This window comes from Eptatretus burgeri, chromosome 4 (genome assembly GCF_056783735.1).
Source record: "Eptatretus burgeri isolate ZD-2024b chromosome 4, Ebu_testis_v1, whole genome shotgun sequence".
Classification (NCBI taxonomy): Eukaryota; Metazoa; Chordata; class Myxini; order Myxiniformes; family Myxinidae; genus Eptatretus; species Eptatretus burgeri.
This window is the reverse complement of record NC_140964.1, coordinates 63,312,624-63,330,997: the sequence shown is the minus strand read 5'-3', so window position 1 is coordinate 63,330,997 and position 18,374 is coordinate 63,312,624. Positions and strand designations below refer to the sequence as shown.

Sequence of the window (18,374 nt, the reverse complement as noted above, 5' to 3'; positions counted from 1 at the left end):
TCCAGGGGCCTCCGTCTGGCCATCCCCCAGGCAGATGCCTGGCCCATCCCCATCTCCTTGAGGGGCCGATCAACCACGAGGCACGTGGTCGGCCCATTGGCCTCCTCCACTCACGAAACTCCCTCGCTGAGAGCATCTGCTGAGCAGGATCAGTATCAAGAAAACGAGCCACATGTCCATACAGCCGCAGCTGACGCTCACGGACGATGCAGGTAACAAATCTCATTTGAGTCTCTCTCAGCAACCGCTCGTTGGACACAAAGTCCGACCAGTGATAGCCAATGATTCTCTGAAGAGACCTGGTACCAAAGGAATTAAGTCTCCATCTCAGATCCTTGGTCAGAGTCCAAGTCTCGCATCCATAGAACAAGACAGCAAGCACCAAGGACCTGAAGACTCAGACGTTCATCCTCCCGCACAGGTACCGCCAGCGCCACACCCCATTATCCAGTGAATCCATGACTCCCCAGGCCCGACCCTGACGTCTATTGACCTCTGACTCACAGCCAGCAGACACATGAATATCACTGCCAAGGTAAGTGAATCTCTCCACGACCTCAACATCCTCACCACAAACAGGCACAGACAGGACAGCAGCATCCAAGATTTCATTGAAAGCCTAGATCTTAGTTTTGACCCAGGAAACCCGTAATCCCAGCAGCTCAGACTCCTCATTCAACACCTCGAGGGCCCCCAAAAGGATATCTAAAGTCTCTGCAAAGATTACTGCATCATCTGCGAAATCAAGGTCAGAGATCTTGACATTCCCAAACGATGCACCACAGCTTGATCTCTCCGACATTCTCCCTATAATCCAGTCCATATAAGGGCTGAAAAGTGTGGGGGCCAGTACACACCCCTGACGAACTCCAGTAACAACTGGAAATAAGTCAGAGATGGTACCACCACATCTCACAGCACTCTCACTACCAGAGTAGAGTTCAGACATCAGATCGATCAGTTTTGGTGGCACCCCACGAAGGCCAAGAATCCTCCAGTTTTGCAAGTTTTTTGGCCTTCGTGGGGTGCCACCAAAACTGATCGATCTGATGTCTGAACTCTAATCTGGTTGTGAGAGTGCTGTGAGATGTGGTGGTACCATCTCTGACTTATTCCCCATTCACTGAATCGAATGCTTTACAGAGATCAATATAGGCTGCAAGCAGCCCCTGCCGAAACTCTCGTCTACGTTCGGTGAGGACCCAAAGAGGAAGTATACGGTCAATCGTTGACCTCTTTGATATAAAGCCTGACTGCTCTGGACGCTGGTGCTCAAGCAGATGGTGGCGAACCCTATCAAGAATTATACGAGCAAAGACCTTGCCCGACACTGAGAGCAGCGTCACCCCTCGGTAGTTGTTGCAGTCTTGGCGATCACCCTTCCCTTTCCAGAAAGGGACAACAAGGCCCCTCTTCCAGTCAGTTGATGAGGACCAGCTCCTCCATGATGCCTGTGTTCCAGGCACAGCGCACAGAACTGCATACAACGACACGAGTGCAGCATTTCCACTAGCCTTGAGAAGTTCAGCATGGATGACACAGATCCCTGTCTGAGCTTTACCCCATTTCAACCGGTTCACCGCATTTCAAGGGAAGCACTCGAGTTTCTTCTGTACACCCGTTCCTGAAGCTGCCAACCACAAATAACTACGCAGTCAAATGGGCCGTAGTTCTTACACAGCCGTAGCCGCTTGACTTTGACTACCGGCCTAGCAGGGTTCGTCTACTTCGATGTTTCTGCGATACCTTTCTATTGGCACGGCAACCGAACTGGAGTCCATGCCCTCGGTGCCACACCTGGTGATCTTCTGCCGAGCAGAACAGGAAGGGGCAGCACCGGCTAACAGAGCAAATCATGTGGGGTACAACTTCCTGTTTAGTTATGCTTGTACAGTGTGTCGGACCAATGAAGGAAAGGACAACCAAGACAGATTTGAAATAACGACCAACAATTATTTATTTGCACACACACAAGCAAGCAATCATTAGAAGCAAGTATTTATCGGCAAGAAATCAAAATGCACAAAAGAGCAGATATAACTGAAACGTGTATTCTTATACAATCTTTACACAAAGGACACATGGCCATCATTCATCATTCTTTACATTATACAATCACAGTGAAGAAGATGCCAAACTTTAGAAGAAAAGAAAAGTATGGAGTGTGGGGTCAGTTCCTTTTCTCTTACCTCACACAACCCAATGGATCTATGCCAGCCCAAATATACTGGGGATCGTAGGGGTGGGGGGGGGCAGGATGGGGAAGATGGGTGATGGGATGTGTAGGTGCCTTTCTGGGGTGTCTCGACCCAGTCGGAATGTCCTCTCTGGCATGCAAGACATGCGACAGCAAGCAGCTCGCTCCATTTCTGCTGGGCCCCTGTGTCCAGCAGCTTCCCACAAACCAAACTGCATTCTCGGCTTTATAAATTGTCCTCCTTCGCACTATGGACACCTTCCCTCTCTTCACACACTTGGCGCAAACCTCTGCCCTTCGCCAGACAAGCTTTTTGGCATCGATGAGGACCAGCTCCTCAGTTTCTCTCCCTCTCGATCTGTTTTTCTCCCCCTCTTCACACACTCCTGTTTTCTTGCCAGACGAGCTTTTAGGGCAAGGCTTTGAGCTTTAAGCTCCTTTCTGCTCACAGGATCTCACCTTTTTTTGGCTCTTCTCTTGCACTCCTCTCTTCTTCTTCCTCATATCACTTTCTCCATCTCAGCTCATACGAGCTTCTTCCTCATTGTTCCACATCCGATGTGGACATGTCCACGATGTTGGCATGTCCACATATTATCCCATAATTATGTACAACTAAAATGGCTGCCAGTCTACCAGTCGGCCATCTTTGATCAGATCGCAAAATAAAGTGAGGTGCATGTGTATGCCCTCATGTAATGTCATTGTGCCAAGTTTGAGCAGTCGGACCATGCACGTTTAAGAAATGGTTTGGGACACATTTAAGTAACAAAATGGTTACTAGTCTGCCATCTTGGATGTGATCTCGAATTTTTTAAACATGATTATGGAAGCCATCATTTGTTATCTGTGTGGCAAGTTTAAACAATATTGGTAAATGCAGGCTCAAGGAATGGTTGAGGATGTGTTCAACATCGGTTTTTTTTTTACAACGAATATGGCTGTGAATCGGCTATCTTGGATCTGATCTCGAAAAAAAAATGACAGACATATGTAGGCCATCATTCATTATAGGTGTGCCAAGGTTGAACAACATCGGTAAATGCTTGTCTGAGAAATGGTTGAGGACGTGTTCAACATCAGATTATCTACTATACTAAAAAAATAGAATGTTTGTTTGTTTGATTGTTCGTCCTTTATAGGTGGCCGAACCGTTGGATGAAATGAGATGAAACTTGTCATGAGTGATCCTTGGGACATGAGAACGGACATGGGGGGGTCAAGTTCAAGGTCAAAGGTCGCGGGGTCAAGGGGTCAAGATCACCGGGTAACTTCAATTTCATCCGATCGAGACGGGACCAACGCCATTCGACAGATAATCAAAATTAAATAACAGTTGATTGACGACATTCACTTCCGACTTCCGGTTTTCGAGTTATGACGTCATAAATAGACCAAAACGTCAACTTTTCATGTTTGTTTGTCCTTTATAGACAGCCAAACCGTTGGATGGAATTAGATGAAACTTGGCATATGTGATCCTTGGGAACGGACATAAGGGGATCAAGGTCAAGGTTAAAGGTCATGGGGTCAAGGTCACCGGATAACGTCAATTTCTCAATTTAATTAGATCGAGACGGGACCAACGCCATTCAACAGATAACTGTACCCGCCCATGGGTGGGTACTTTGCTAGTTTACCACTAAAATGACAGCCAGTCGGCCATCTTGAATATGATCTCGAAAAAAATGACGTGTTCATGTTAGCCATAATTCTTTATCTGTTTGCATAGTTTGAATAGGATTGGTAAATGCATGTCCGAGAAATGGTTGAGGACATGTTCAACTTTGGGTGTTTTTATAACTAAAATGTCTGCCAGTTGGCCATTTTTGATCACATTGTGAAACAAAATGATGTGCATAGGTATCCTATCATATTTTGTCTTTTGTGCCAAGTACGAATAAAATCGACCTATACATGTCCGAGTTGTAGCTGTGGACGCACGCACCCACGGACACAAAAATCGAGACCAAATCTATATAAGTCCCCGTTTCGGACTAAGTCCAATGGGGAGCTAATAAGATAAAGGTTTGAACATCTGCAGAAAACAAAACAAAACTTTTTTCAGACCCTTACCACCGTTGATGTACCGACTTTTGCATCACCTTACAGAGCGTGCTAAATAAGATTTTCGTGCCTGTTGTCTGTGTCCTTTATGATGTCCTAAAAACAATAAGTTTCCCGTTTGGAATGATTTTAAATATTGTTTCACTTTCACTGTTTCTGTCTGTCTTATAATAATAAAAATGGTATGACTGGAAAGCTAATAATCGATTTACTTGGAACAAAATTGTGTGTGTAATCATAAAAATGCTTGATGTAAAAGCCCATATTTCTGGGATGTGAGAAGAATAAGCAGGATCCAGAGCTTTAATGCAACAATTCCAACAGTACGAGAGCAGAAACCCTTAAGAACAAGTAAAAAAAGACATAAAATGTCATAGGCTCTGCTGTTTTAGTAATTTTGTGAGACCGAGTTAAAGGGCTAGCCCATATATGTATGTACAACACTCGGCCATCTTGGATCTGATCTTGAAAGCAATGATGCACATATGCAAGCCATCGTTCCTTATCTGTGTGCCAACTTTGAACAAGGTTGGTAAATGCATGTCTGAGACATGGTTGAGCACGTGTTTGACACTGGTGGTTTTTTTACGACTAAAGTTGGCCATCTTTGATTGCATCGCGAAATAAAATGATGTGCATATGTAAGCCATCGTTCCTTATCTGTGTGCCAACTTTGAACAAGGTTGGTAAATGCATGTCTGAGACATGGTTGAGCACGTGTTTGACACTGGTGGTTTTTTTACGACTAAAGTTGGCCATCTTTGATTGCATCGCGAAATAAAATGATGTGCATATGTATTCCATCATGTGTTGTCTTTGTGTCAAGTATGATTAATATCGGTCCGCACATGTCCGAGACATGGCTGGGGATGCACGCACGCGTGCGCGCGCGCGCACACACACACACACACACACACACACACACACACACACACACACACACACACACACACACACCCATGAAAATCGAGACAAAATCCACAAGCCTCCGTTTCTGAGTCAGTTCAATGGGTGCTAATGAAGTGTGATGGACATGGAAGGAGCACACAAAATTATATATGGTAATACTTGTTAAGGCAAGATAAAAATTTTTATAGCACATCGAAAAGTATACAAACAACAACCACAACATCCACGATGACAGCAACAAGAACAACATCATGTTACAAAATATTTTTTTCTGCCTCCGATGATGAAGTCACTGGTGTCATTATGTTTTCAAGTTGTCCCTCCGTCCGAAGGTACATACGTATGTCGTCCATGCTAATTAACCTCCGCCATCGAAGATCGGAGGTTACTGTTTTCACCCCTTTCTGTTTGTTACTTACGAAATCTAAAGATTTTGTAAGTATATTGATGACTTCCGTTTCTGCTTGTTTGTTTGTTACTTACGAAATCTAAAGATTTCGTAAGTATATTGATCAGTTCCGTTTCTGTTTGTTTGTTTGTGTGTTTGTTTGTCTGTTTGTTACTTACGAAATCTAAAGGTTTCGTAAGTATATTGATGACTTCCGTTTCTCTTTGTTTGTTATCTTGGTTTTTTTTTTTTTTTGCAAGATATGTTAGTCAGCTTGAATGTTTTTTTTGTTTGTTTGTCTGCAATCACGCATAAAAAAATTCTGCAGAGCACAGTTATCATTGGAAATTTTTGTAACTTCGCATATCAGAGGCCTATAGAGGTCCCTTTCAGTGCACAAAATTTTGAAGGTCAAGGTCACTTTGTCGCAAATCAGGGGAGTCGACGAAACCCTTATTTTTTGAGTAATTTTGATCGGATCGTCTTCAAATTTCATGGGAATATAGTTCATGGTCTGGCGCTCAGCTGATTAATTTTTGGTGGCGATTGGCCTTGACCTTCATGGTTAGCGCCTTAGGTCAAACATATTTGACCCCAAGGTCAAATTTTCAAGTTTTAGGAACCATATCGTGTAGTACCTCAAATTGAACACCTCGATGAGTGCTTTCTGGATATGTCAAGCTTGAGACATTATGACGTCATTTGGTGACGTTATGAGGCAAAAGCATATTTTTCATGGTTACTCTGTAGAACGATTCTCATCGGAATCTCTCGTAGGCAGATATTCCTCAAGGAGTCGCTCCTGGTGGATAGCAGCTCTGTTCACCTCAGTGTGACCTTAAAGAAGTCACACATGGTCACCTTTTGGCAAGATACGGGTCACCCTGCGGGTGACATGGGTTTATTACTTACGAAATCTAAAGATTTCATAAGTATATTGATGACTTCCGTTTCTGTTTGTTTGTTTGTTTGTTTTTTATGTTTGTATGTTTGTTTGTTTGTAGGCACGATAACACGAGAACGGAAGAAGCTACCAATGTCAAATTACACCACGTGATTCAGGAGGGTGATGGCTCGTGCTGATTAGATTTTGGTCAAAATCGGTCAAAGGTCAAGGTTACAGTAAGGTCAAATATTCGATTTTTGATGGTTTGGTACAGATAACTTGAGAACAGAAGAAGCTACCAATGTCAAATTACACCACGTGATTCAGGAGGGTGATGGCTAGCGCTGATTATATTTTGGTCAAAATCGGTCAAAGGTCAAGGTCACAGTGAGGTCAAACATCCAAAACATTGGATTTTTGATGGTTTGGTACAGAATCATCGTAGAAACTTCTGGTTTGCGTCGCTACCTTCTCGAGAGACAGCTTTTATTAGACAAGGTCAGAGGTCAAGTTGACGATTTCGTAAGTACCAGTCTATGACTGCTTGTTTGTTTGTTTGTTTGTAGGCACGATAACTCGAGAACGGAAGAAGCTTCCAATGTCAAATTACACCGCGTGATTCAGGAGGGTGATGGCTAGCGCTGGTTAGATTTTGGTCAAAATCGGACAAAGGTCAAGGTCACAGTGAGGTCAAACATAATTCCGTAAATTCATGTGGAGAAATGGAGTATTTTTGCTTCGCTCGACGTTACGAGTTCGTTTTAACTTCGATTTTAATTTCGTCTTCGGTTTTTGCGATCGCTTAGGACGCTTAAAACTCGGTTGTCGAAATTCTGGTTAAAATCGGATGTTTTGGAGACGTTTTAAGATTGTATAAAAATATTTCACTCGATGCGTCACGGGTCGTCACGTGATGCAGTGTGCTCGAGCAGACGCGTCGTTGAGTTACGTTAAGGTATAATATAATTGCGTGGAGAAATGGAGATTTTTGCTTCGGTCGACGTTACGATTTTTGATGGTTTGATACAGAAGCATCGTAGAAACTTCTGGTTTGCGTCGCTCCCTTCTCGAGAGACAGCTTTTATGAGACAAGGTCAGAGGTCAAGTTGACGATTTCGTAAGTACCAGTCTCTGACTGCTTGTTTGTTTGTTTGTTTGTTGGTCGGCATGATAACTCGAGAACGGAAGAAGCTACCAATGTCAAATTGCACCACGTGATTCAGGAGGGTGATGGCTCGTGCTGATTAGATTTTGGTCAAAATCGGTCAAAGGTCAAGGTCACAGTGAGGTCAAATATTCGATTTTTGATGGTTTGGTACAGATAACTTGAGAACGGAAGAAGCTACCAATGTCAAATTACACCACGTGATTCAGGAGGGTGATGGCTAGCGCTGATTATATTTTGGTCAAAATCGGTCAAAGGTCAAGGTCACAGTGAGGTCAAACATCCAAAACATTCGATTTTTGATGGTTTGGTACAGAATCATCGTAGAAACTTCTGGTTTGCGTCGCTACCTTCTCTAGAGACAGCTTTTATTAGACAAGGTCAGAGGTCAAGTTGACGATTTCGTAAGTACCAGTCTATGACTGCTTGTTTGTTTGTTTGTTTGTTTGTGAACAGTATTACGGAAAAACTCCTCAACGGATTTCGATGAAACTTGGTGGGGCGATTCGGTATGGTCCAAGGATCATGCCATTAGATTTTGGACTTAGTCCAAGATCCAATATGGCCGCTATGGTGGCCATTTTGAAAAAAATATTTGAAATTTTTTTTGCATTTCTTCATGTTTTAAGTGATTTCCAACCCCCCACCAAAAAAAACAAATTTAGAGAAAAAAAATGTTTTTGCAACTTTTTTTTCAACAAAATTTAGATTTTTTTTTTTTTGCATTTCTATATGTTATAAGTGATTTCCAACAAAACAACATGCCAAAATTATAATTGCGGCTGATTTTGGAACTTCAGGTGGATATACCCATGTAAAATAAATTTCTGTCTCAAGGAATCTAGTTATGACGAATGAATTGAGTATGTAAAAGGGAAAGTTGCAAACTATAACTCTGTGAGCACTTGACGTCAAATTGAATGAATAGTATATCAGGTTCACTTGAGTGATCTCGCAGTATTGGCGGCGGGTTTTTGCACTCTACCGAGTGCTTCCCCTCTAGTTTTCTCTGTTTTCTCTGTAGTTGCGTATCCTATTGACACAACTTTTTCACCATAGATGCGACTACTCATGCAGAATTTTTTTTAAATCATAATTATGATGTCATATGTCATGTGGGGTGGCAGCCATGTTGGAAAACCGGAAAACTTTGGACCTCTGTTGGTTCACGAGTCAGTAAGTGACCACTATATTCGTAATGGCTGTGTGTCTGTCTGTCAGTCCCGGGCATAGCTCCGTGGGTTTTGATCCGATCTTGATAAATTTGGGTGCAAGGTTTGTATCATGGTCTCGTTGTGTTTTCCAGAGAATGGGCGTGCTGCGCCCGTTATGGGCGGAGCCACACCCAAAAAACGTATTTTTAGGGGGTAGCCAGTTTCAAGTTACATCTTCTCCGAGGGGGTTTGTCGAATCTGGCAGGGGTTTCAGTATTGGGTTAGCCTAATGGCACCTGCATAGCCCCACGGAGCTCAATTTTTTTTTTCATTTTCGTCCCAAGGTCAGGGTCACAAGGTCATGAACTTAGAAAATGTCAAAAAATCAATAAATTGGGCATCGAGCTCCGAGGGTTTTCAACTGTTTCGAATGAAAGTTGGTATGCAAGTAGTGCTCTTCGAGTACTGCAACTTTCATCATTTACGTTTTTCCCGATTCCTGCCAGTTTGCCCGTGGCGTCCCCTCGAAGGTCAAAAAATAAAAAAAGGCGAACCGTGTACATTGCTCGTGAACCATCGCTGTCTCCAGACTTGTATATCTTAAACTGCACCATGTGAAAAAATTGAAACTTGGCATCTGCCAACTACTCTGCATGGGGAGTAAGGGTGATTTGACTATGATGTCATCAATTGAGTGGTATTCCGGTCAAAATTCGACACGCAGAACGCTGCATCTGATTCGTATAAAAATCTGTGAGGTTCATGTAGGGATAGATTGGTTGACAGAAATTTTTTATTACATCATTGGTCATGTGGTTTGGCAGCAATATTGTTTGATTTTTTTAAAGGAAAAAAATATTTTTCTCTAGTACCACTTTAGAGATCAAAGTGCAACAGCACACAAATGATCGAATAGCCATGGTGAATAAAGTATGATAACTATGATATCATAGGTCACATGGTCTGGGAACCATCTTGGATTTACACTGAAACCTTCGAAAATCTTCTCCAGAATGGCTGGAGGGATTAAGGGTAATCTTTGCACACCTATTCCCCATGCCTTGGGGATACTAGGGTGATAATGAATAATCATTGTCATGTGGCTCAGTGGCCATATTGGGTTGAAGAAAAATATTAAATAATGTTTTCTCTGGAACCGCTTATCCGATCGAAGCAAAATTTACCATATATCATCTAACACTATTGCTGCATTCAGTGTAGCAAAGATGACGTCCTCGGTTACGTGGTGTGGCAGCCATACTTGATAGGAAAACGAACCTTATCCAATCAAAATGAAACTTCACACACATGAATCTCTACCAAATTATGGGCCACATGGTTTGGCAGCCATGTTAGTTTGAAAACCGAAAATTAAAAAACCTTTTTCTGAAAAACCGGTTTACGGATTGAAATGGCACGTTGCATTACATGGAGCAAGGGCAGTCGATCACAACTGCAGATTTTGGCAGTGATCGCTACAGCGGTTTGCATAATATAATTTTTTAATATTCTCCTTGAAACCAATGTGGCTGCCAAACACCACGTGAGTGATGACGTCATTTTAAGTCAAATGTATTCAGCAAGGGTAGTGGTTCATAACTGCAAAGTCTAGTATTGATATAATAAACGGTTTAAGAGAAAGAATTGTTTAATTATACCCTTAAAACCAGCATGACTGCCACATCATGCGACTGATTAGGTTATTATTAAATAAAATATTTGGAGCGACAGTGGTGGATCATAACTGCAAAGTCTCATATTGAAAGGCTAAGCAGTTTCAGAGAAAATATATTTTTAATATGATCGACTTGGCATGGGGAATATTGGTTAAAAATTTCAACATCATCGGTCATATGGTTTTGCAGCCATGTTTGACAAAAAAAAACCTCATCAAATCGAAACTCCAAAGACATGATTGGCCACCAATTCTGAATTTGATTTGATAAAGAGGATGTCATGGGTCGGGTGTCCGATTAAAGTGGGGTTGTATTGAAGCGGGGCGTCATGGTTGTTTTTTAACAATGGAAATTTCATGAAATTCTCATCATAGATGTGACTACTCATCTGGAATATTTTTGTGATAACTATAACGTCATAGGTCATGTGTAGCAGCAATGTTGGAAAAAAGGAAAAACTTTGGACCTCTGTATCTCTGAAACCACTCCATGGAAAAAAATGAAACTTGGCAAATGTGAAGTACTCCCCATGGGAAACAGGCATGATTTTTTAAATAATGTCATACGTGGCTTCATCATGACATCATAATTACAAATGTCAAACTTTTATCTGATTAGTATGAAAAATTTTGAGGGTCATCGAGGGCTAAATTGTAATTGGCAAAAAAATGATGACATCATAGGTCACGTGGTCCACAGGTTTTGGATGAGGGAAGATAAGAGGTGGTGGTGAACAGCCATATTGTATTTAACATAAATCCTTCAAAAATCTTCTTCTCTGAAATGACTGACCAGATCACGGCAAAACTTTGCAGGCATGATCGCCTATCCATGAGGAAAAAATAGTTCTCCACCTCTGACATCAGAGGTTACATGGTATGGCAGTTGATTTTTTTTTGAAGAATAAACATTTTGAAATCTTCTTCTCAAGAACAGCTTGACATATCGAGGGGAAACTTCACTTTTTTATTTTAATTTTTTTGTATACAATGTCGAGGCTCGAATGAAAGCTAACACACAGAACGTAAAACATGGGGACCAGGAGATAAAAGGGGTGGGAGAGGGAAGGACAAAACAGTGGGGAACAGAGACATAAGACCTGTGGAAGGGAGAGGGATGGTGCAAGGTACACAGGGTAAACAAGATGGACCCTCAGGGACTTTCAGGTCTTTACACAACAGGGACTTTCAGGAAAGAAAGCAGGGAATTTGAAGGAGGTGGGATTGGGGTGGATTAGCGAGGGTAGAAAAGATCATGGTTTTGGATGGGGGAAGATAAGAGGTGGTGGTGAACAACTGTTTTGAAGACCTGGAGGGAGGAGTGGGATGGAAGAGAGTGTGGGAGTTTGTTCCAAAGGTGGGAAAAACGAGGAATGAAAGAGTGAAGGTGGGCAATGATTCTTGATTGTGGTAGTTTTTCCAGAACGGGGTTGCTGGTGGACCTTGAGCACCCTGCGGAAATATGAGGGGTGGGGGGGGGAGGGACATATCGCAGACAGAGCAAGGGGCAGGGGCGAGACCAGAGAGGAGATGGTAGGAGACAGAAAGACCACCGACCTGCCTGTGATGAGAGAGTGAGAGACCCAAAGACAGCCTCATCGTGGGAGATACCAATGATCCTAAATGCCTTGGTTTCTACAGTGTGAAGTCGAGAACGGTGAGAGGCAGGAGCAGCAGCCCAGAGGGGAGAGCAGTACTCCAGCAGGCTGCAGACGAAAGCTTTGTATGTGGTCGTGGTTATTCGAGTGGCAAAAGTTATTCGAAAAACTTACACATTCCCCAAGCCTTGGAGATACCAGGGTGTTCACGAATAATGAAGAGATCACATGGTCTTGCAGTCATATTGGTTTGAACGAAAATCTTGAAAAAAAATCTTTCTCTTGAACTGCTTCATCAATCGATGTGAAACATCACAGTTATAATCTTGCAGACATGTGAAATATTTTGAATCTCTGGGTTCAGTGATTGAAATCAAACTTGGTACAAGTATGTACAATGATGTAATATTATCGGCAGAGGCATATCTGGCGACGTGGAAGAGTGCCTCTCTAGTTTTCGTTTGTTTCACTTTATTTTTACATCTTAATTGAGGCTCACAGATAGACATGGAATATGATTGTGAAGTGCAATATGCTGTCTTTTGATTAAACTAGTCAGTGAAGTGACGCATAGACATGCCTGGTGGCTTTAAATCTGTAATACACCCTTATGGTATGGTTTGTCTATTTTCAATTCTGGTCAGTTGTGATGTCATCATCCGAGGAAATACAAGGAACGTTTAGTACAGGAGGAGGCCATTTAGCCCAACATGCCCATGCTATACAACAACACAAATAAACCTCCGGTTCCTTCATCCACTCAGCAATTATATTAAGAAGGTATCATTCTTGTATCACATAGCTTTATAAGTACATTGGATTGTATAAGTTAGACAAAATGCCTTAAAATGACTTCTTTCAAAAGTTTGTTTTAACATAATTTTCTTGAACATATTGTATTCTGTAATTGTGTGACTTAACAACCGATTGATGAAGAATTGCGGTGCAAGAAGCAAAACTGAAGAATAATAACAAAAAAATGCTGAATCAGAACTTGACAGAGAAGTTTGAATTTATGGAGAAAGTGTCTGCATTTCCTTGTCTGCTGCACATGTACCCCTCCCGTCCCATGAACCCTTGGCCAGTCTTATCGTGCAGAGTGAGTCCGATCTGGACCCAGAGCCAATTACAGAGCACGCTTCGAGCTTATGGCACTAAGAGAGGGTGTCTGGTGCACGGGAGCCTCCTAATAATGTAAATAATGAGGATAACGTGATATAATTACTCTCTGGACTCGTGACACCCTTCTAAACAGCAGGCAAAAGTTATTCGAATTTGTCATACATTAGCAAAATGGAATGGCACTCCAGAACGTTTATAATTAGAGTAAATAAAATATTGTTTTTGAGTCTTTAACTTACAGAGTTGATATTTGGGTTAATAACAACATTACTTATCTGTGTCGTTCTTGTTGAAAGTTTTCTCTCCTCTGGTCCGGCATGTCACTTCATTGTTTATGATTGCGTCGTTGTTTACTGAACTCGTCCTATCACGTTTACAACTAATGATAATGCTTTATATATAATTACTTATCATCTATATTTCGGGACAAAATAAACTACAAACTATTTTCGGCTACATACGTGCGTATTTGCAACTTCGCACTATATTTAACAACTTTTCAGTTGCTATTTAAAGTATTATAAACGAATTGTAACAATGTTGATTTAAGCTCATCATCAAATATATATTTCGTGAAGATGGCTTACTTCATTCAATAATTATAATCCATGTACTATACTCTTTGCAGAGTGTCGGTGCTGCCCAAGCAGTCTTTTGGCAAGGTTTATGTTGGGTGGTTGTTTGTGGTTGCTTTCCTAGTATAGGCTTCATGCAAAAAGCTTTATGAAAAGGTACTTTGGCCCAAAAAAATAAAATAGAACGAAGTTGATAGCAAGCCATCGCAAATCCCCATGCTTTCCACCGAAAGCAAAGTTGAAAGATGGCAAAAAGTTCCACCAGGATGATGTATACTCGAGGACAATTTTTTTTTGAACTTAAAAAAGGTAGTTGGAAACATTTAATGTTAGTGATTGGCATTCAGGCTCACTATGTATTTTACGATATGCTGAGTTTGATGAAAGTGTTTGCCACATTCGATTCTGAGTTTTTAATCCTTTAAAGGCAGACTCAAAATAACGGCCATATATTCGATTTTGTTTTTTGTGAAATATTCTGTCATAGCTTCAACAGTCTTCAATTGACCAAGATCCTTCAGTTTTCTATGGTTTTATTGGCTCTAGAATTCAACAACAATACACAACAGACTTTAAGAAGTTTAGAATATGTATTACCCCATGTCTGCTACAATTCAAAATAACCACTTAGGCAGAACTTAATGATTGGCAATAAAAGACACAAGAAGGCTTTTCGTTTCAATTCCTCAACAGCAAACAGGACAAAAGTCATTAAGCCTCCTACATTCTACATTCCCCCAAAATAAGAAGGCAATTTACCCCTCCCAGATGACCAGAATAAGCCCCCCCCTCCTTCCCAACACCAAATAAATGTATAATAATAAAAGTGAGTTGATGTCAGTCAGTCTATGTGTATGTGGGTCCTCCATAACTCCAAAACCATGAAACCTATCATGCTGAAACTTCACATGCATACGAAGGAAACTCCAAGAGATAAGAGTGTATGGGTGAAAATTGGGTGTTTGGGTTAATTACAACACCCCTTTTGAAGATAACTAACAGCCGAATTTAATTATATCCTTCATCAGGCACATCCTCTGACTCCTTGCTCTCGATGGGGTCTTAAGACGCATCTCCGGTTACCTTGCTGGGATCTTAATTCACCATTTTGTTCAGCCTGCCTAACGATACCATGAGTTGGAATAGGCTGCATTGGTTTATTAATGATAAAGCACTCAAAATGTGGGGTTTTTTACCTTCGCAAACTTCGTTTGACGAAGGTATTGTATTGACCCCTGTGTATTTATTTATTGGTAAATATGTGTGCGGACAACATTGCGCAAAAACTGCTGGACCGATTTGCATGAAATTTTCAGAGATGATGTGCAGTTACTCAAGGACGCCAGGCGAAGCTTTTGGGAGCGATCGGATCAAAGGTCAAGGTCAAGGTCACAAAAAGGTCAAAATCATTTTTTTACGATTAAAGTGTCAATTTTGTTCCGATTTACATCAAATTAAGTCCAAAATGTTCAGTATTCAAATCCCGATCCACTGATATAGCGTATGGTATAGTGTTTGCAACCCTAGTTAGTCTGTGGAAGTCAAAGGTCAAGGGGGTCACCAAAATGGAGTTTTTGATTGGGAAGCGTTGTGGACAACATTACACAAAAACCACTTCGCAGATTGTCATGAAATTTTGTGGATGTGTTTGGCATCACGAGAGGACAAATCGATTAGATTTTGGGAGCGATCGGATCAAAGGTTAAGGTCAAGGTCACAAAAAGGTCAAAATCGTTTTTTTGCGATTAAATTGTCAATTTTGTTTTGATTTACAGCAAATTAACTCTAAAATGTTCAAAATTAAATTCCCCATCCTCTAATATGACACATGGTATAGTACTTTTGTCACCCAAGGCAGCGGTTGGGGGTCAAAGGTCAAGGGGGTCACACAAATTCACATTTATATCGGAAAGCGTTGTGGACAACTTAACGCAAAAAAAAACAAAACGTAGAGAGGCTTTAATTGTTTTGGATTTGTTTGGCATCATGAAAGGACAAATCCATTAGATTTTGGGAGCGATCGGATCAAAGGTCAAGGTCACAAAAAGGTCAACATCGTTTTTTCATGATGAAAACGGTTAATATGTTTCCGATTTACATCAAATTAACTCCAAATTGTTCAGTGTTCAATTCCCCATCTTCTGAAATGACACAAGGTATAGTACTATTGTCACCCTAGGTAGCGGTTGTGGATCAAATGTCATGGGGGTCACGAAATGCATATTTGTATTGAGATGCGTTGTGGACAACTTAATACAAAGGTAACTAGTGGCTGCGGCGAAGGGATGCGCTCTACGAGTGCCCGTTCTAGTTTTTTTTACTTTCCTCACTGATATCATCGAATGCCTGATGACATCACTTTTGAAAGTGCTGTCATTTTAAAATGATGACCTTGGAGTGAATTCATGCATTATATGATGAAATTTTTCATGATCGACTCTCACGGACTCATTCAAGTATATAAAATATAATTTGTGTTTGGAGGGTCAGATCACGTGGACTAAATAACTTGAAATCTGAAGTGAAATCTGAAAATGTTAAGAAATCGGCAATGTTTAGTTTTTTGCAGGTATGGGCCATCATCACTCAGCTTGCTATCGCTTGCTAAGCCAGCTGTTCCTTATCAACCATTTAATTGGAGTGTTTGCTTGAGTGCTTAAGCAACTTGCCGAGTGCCCGACAGTCGATAGCAGTACAATTCGTGTCAAAATTGAGATGTACTGTCGGCAGTTGCAACAAGGAGGAGGTACATGTGGGTAGATTTGGATCTGTAAAGGGAGTCTCTGCGGGTGTGTGTGCATGCCTGCATGCTTAGTTATGGGTAGGGTGGTGGCAAAGTTTCATCCTGTATCTTATGATGATGATGATGATGGGTGGTGGAGGTTTTAACTATTAAACTCAGCAGTGTACGAGCGATCACGTTTTCCTTTGGCCTCATGACTGTTTCTGAAGCAATTTGTTATTTTATATGAACTGGGTGTGTTTTACAAAGGTTTCGTGTTTTTTTTGTGTGTGTGTTTCAAAGAAAAATACATTTGATAACACCCGATTTCCAAGCCGTTTGTCATATTAACATGTTTTCTAAATTACGGAGTCAAATTTTTTTCCACCTGTCACGACGATTGCCAGCTGTTTATAAACATTAATTTTTATGTGCATCTCCATGAAACATTCAGAATGCAACGTTATTTAAATTTGTTTTTGGAAATTCCCCCAAAACAAGGGTGAAAGCTTCTCAAGGTTTTTGGGTTGTATACAGTACTAGGTGAATGCACCCGGCGCTGCCCGGGTTCTTTTTGAATGAATTTAATCTTCTATACATATGTCTGACGCGAGCACAGTATCAGTTCCCTATTGGGCCATGGCAGTCATAGGCTAAGGGGGTTGGTGAGGGGGTAACACACCCCCTCCCCCCCCCCCCCCCGGCCAAGGGGCCTTGCCACATAGCCTATAACCTTCCCGGGACCCATCCCGACATTTTTTGTTTCAGTGGCTAGCTCCTATCTTTCACCTTTCAGGAGATTAGCGTGTGCAGACAAACAAAAACTTTAAAATCATATGTTAGATATATTGTATATGGCGTTGGTCCCATGTCAGTCGGCTGAACTTGAAAAATTAACGTTACAAAATCAGGTGATGACATCATAATTCGGAAACCGGAAGTCGGAAGTACAATTCTTTTACATGGGGACACTCCTGGGTACATGTTCTGTCAGAATGTGAAGTTTGGTGAGGATCAGTCCAGTACTTTTCACATGCAAAGGTCACAGAGAAACACACAGGCACACTTTCAACTTTATATTGTGACGTCCACGGGACTTGAACAGTCCCGCCAACGTAGAATGAGCCGAAACGATGGAGGCAGTTTACTTATTTATAACCCAAACATGGCGGTTCTAATCGTTCTACCGCAAACGGGACGAGGAAGGTGGCACGAGTCACTTTTCACCGAGTTGATGATGTTTATTCGTTTTTACTATTAACCAGAAATAACAAGACTCGGCAAGAAGAGGGATCCGGGGCGATTCGACGGGATGGTGTGGGATCGGGCGTGGGGAAAAACACAGACAATTCCAATGAATATAGAGATCTTAAACCTTCTAAGGCGCCAAGCACACACACACACACACACACACACACACACACACACACACACACACACACACACACACACACACACACACAACGTAGCTATTTCTGGTGGTCAGGCTGGACCGTGGTGTGGACGCAACTGTCCCTGGATCGGCGTCGGACGAGCTGGCCTTGCTCTCGTCAGGGGGGCAGGAGAAACCGTGGTGCTGTCGACCTCCTGGTCTTGACCCAAGTCCGCTCACAGCCGCCAGGGAACCAGTTCTGGCGCCAAGTTGCGAGCAGGAGAGGGAGGCAGGTCCGCCCGCCGTTCGACCCCGTACTCCGAGTCAGCAGAACCCCAGAGCCAACCAAGGTGAGGCACGAGGCTCAGCAAGGCTCCAAGACACGATGAAGAACACTATCGAATCAGCACAACAACAAGGACGCTCTCCGCGCAACCGCCTCTACACCAAGAAAACACGATCTTTTTGTCCAGATCTTCCTCCTCTTCCTTTTCGACCCCGAACAGAACCTTTTTATCCTCCTGTCCTCGTCACTTCCAATCGA

The 18,374-nt window shown here is 42.0% G+C and overlaps 1 protein-coding gene across 1 annotated transcript in view; it reads left to right on the top strand.

The window, feature by feature from the left end:
• The window catches only part of LOC147028203 (uncharacterized), a 54,060-nt gene that overhangs the window by 8,008 nt on the left and 27,678 nt on the right, over positions 1–18,374 (top strand). The gene's annotated exons all lie outside the window — the stretch shown is intronic.